Raw genomic sequence first — 2,832 nt, forward strand, 5'->3', positions numbered from 1 at the left:
ACAATGACGTGTTGCTGGGGCCTAATGTTCTCACATAACAGTAGAAAACCAAAATTTGTTGTCATCTCTTTAAAGAATTGAGAATTGCGTACAAAAAAACCTTACATAAATTAAAAGGATGAATACATTTACAGGTGTAAATGCAAACCGCTTCCAACTCAAGGCAAGTAACAGCCCACGGTGTTCTGGCAGAAAACGTCAGCTAAGAAAACTGGGTCCTATGGCTTGGACTTTCCAACCCTGACAGACTGGCAGGGCAGAAACTGGTTCAGGAGCCCTTGCCAGCCTCTAGAGAAATCCCAGAACACTCAAGCCCTGACACATTAATACCCTGCACAGATCAGAGACTGCTGGCCACGCAGACTCACCAAGCCACAGACTTGTCTTCCACAAGAACGTTCTTACCTCAGCCACGAAGTGACCAAGCCACATGTACTAAAGGTTGAACTCAAAGATATGTACAGGGTATTAAACAAATACCAAGGGGAACAATTAACTTGAATACACGGTCAAAATCAGCAACAAGTTCTACAATCCAGTGCTGATATCAGATACAAGCTTCAAGGACAATTTCTTTTCGAAGGCTTATTCCAGTTTCGTGAGGCTAGCATGAGGTGTATGCATTTGCCAAGGGCAAATTTATACTTCTGAATTAACCCATGCAGCAAATGCTACGCATCTGCTCAGTCCATTTAGAAGCATTTGCAATGGACGATGGAGGGGCCCGACTCGTCGTACTCCTGCTTGCTAATCCACATCTGCTGGAAGGTGGACAGTGAGGCCAAGATGGAGCCACCGATCCACACTGAGTACTTGCGTTCTGGGGGTGCGATGATCTTGATCTTCATGGTGCTGGGTGCCAGGGCGGTGATCTCCTTCTGCATCCTGTCAGCAATGCCTGGGTACATGGTGGTGCCACCAGACAGCACCGTGTTGGCATACAGGTCTTTGCGGATGTCCACGTCACACTTCATGATGGAGTTGAAGGTGGTCTCATGGATGCCGCAAGATTCCATGCCCAGGAAAGAAGGCTGGAACAGCGCCTCCGCTCATTGGAACACCGGAACCTGGAACACCGGAACCGCTCATTGCCGATGGTGATGACCTGGCCATCAGGCAGCTCGTAGCTCTTCTCCAGGGAAGAGGACGATGCAGCAGTGGCCATCTCCTGCTCGAAGTCCAGGGCGACGTAGCACAGCTTCTCCTTGATGTCGCGCACAATTTCCCGCTTGGCCATGGTGGTGAAGCTGTAGCCACGCTCGGTGAGGATCTTCATGAGGTAGTCGGTCAGGTCCCGGCCAGCCAGGTCCAGACGCAGGATGGCGTGGGGGAGGGCGTAGCCCTCGTAGATGGGCACCGTGTGGGTGACCCCGTCTCCAGAGTCCATGACAATGCCAGTGGTGCACCCAGAGGCGTAGAGGGACAGCACGGCCTGGATGGCCACGTACATGGCTGGGGTGTTGAAGGTCTCAAAGATAATCTGAGTCATCTTCTCTCTGTTGGCCTTAGGGTTCAGGGGGGCCTCAGTCAGCAGCACCGGGTGCTCCTCTGGGGCCACGCGCAGCTCATTGTAGAAAGTATGGTGCCAGATTTTCTCCATGTCATCCCAGTTGGTGACAATGCCATGCTTGATAGGGTACTTCAGGGTCAAGATGCCGCGCTTGCTCTGGGCCTCATCACCCACGTAGGAGTCCTTCTGGCCCATGCCCACCATCACGCCCTGGTTTCGGGGACTCCCGACGATGGAGGGAAACACGGCTCGGGGTGCATCGTCCCCAGCAAAGCCAGCTTTGCACATGCTGGAGCCATTGTCAATGACCAGCGCGGCGATCTCTTCTTCCATGGCGACCGGTGGAGAAGTAAGACAGTTGAGCGGCACAAGAACAAGGTGCACGAGCTGGCGGCAGCGACTGAGCTTCTTCTAGATTTTCTAGTTTATTTGCGTAGAGGTGTTAATAGTATTCTCTGATGGTAGTTTGTATTTCTGTGGGGTCGGTGGTGATATCCCCTTTATCATTTTTTATTGCGTCTATTTGATTCCTCTCTCTTTTCTTCTTTATTAATCTTGCTAGCGGTCTGTCAATTTTGTTGATCTTTTCAAAAAACCAACTCCTGGATTCATTGATTTTTTGGAGGGTTTTTTGTGTCTCTATCTCCTTCAGTTCTGCTCTGATCTTAGTTATTTCTTGCCTTCTGCTAGCTTTTGAATGTGTTTGCTCTTGCTTCTCCAGTTCTTTTAATTGTGATGTTAGAGTGTCAATTTTAGATCTTTCCAGCTTTCTCTTGTGGGCATTTAGTGCTATAAATTTCCTCTGCACACTGCTTTAAATGTGTCCCAGAGATTCTGGTATGTTGTATCTTTGTTCTCATTGGTTTCAAAGAACATCTTTATTTCTGCCTTCATTTCGTTATGTACCCAGTAGTCATTCAGGAGCAGGTTGTTCAGTTTCCATGTAGTTGAGCGGTTTTGATTGAGTTTCTTATTCCTGAGTTCTAGTTTGATTGCACTGTGGTCTGAGAGACAGTTTGTTATAATTTCTGTTCTTTTACATTTGCTAAGGAGTGCTTTACTTCCAATTATGTGGTCAATTTTGGAATAAGTGCGATGTGGTGCTGAGAAGAATGTATATTCTGTTGATTTGGGGTGGAGAGTTCTATAGATGTCTATTATGTCCGCTTGGTGCAGAGATGAGTTCAATTCCTGGATATCCTTGTTAACTTTCTGTCTCGTTGATCTGTCTAATGTTGACAGTGGAGTGTTGAAGTCTCCCATTATTATTGTATGGGAGTCTAAGTCTCTTTGTAAGTCTCTAAGGACTTGCTTTATGAATT

General features: G+C 47.7%; 1 pseudogene across 1 annotated transcript; it reads right to left on the reverse strand.

Annotated features, from left to right (window-relative positions):
* Window positions 1–336: 336 nt before the first annotated feature.
* LOC111540833 lies at window positions 337–1,917 on the reverse strand (annotated as a pseudogene). The gene has a single exon (XR_002731100.1). The product of XR_002731100.1 is annotated as an actin, cytoplasmic 2-like (transcript).
* Window positions 1,918–2,832: the final 915 nt, after the last annotated feature.

This window comes from Piliocolobus tephrosceles, chromosome 13, assembly GCF_002776525.5.
Source record: "Piliocolobus tephrosceles isolate RC106 chromosome 13, ASM277652v3, whole genome shotgun sequence".
NCBI lineage: Eukaryota > Metazoa > Chordata > Mammalia > Primates > Cercopithecidae > Piliocolobus > Piliocolobus tephrosceles.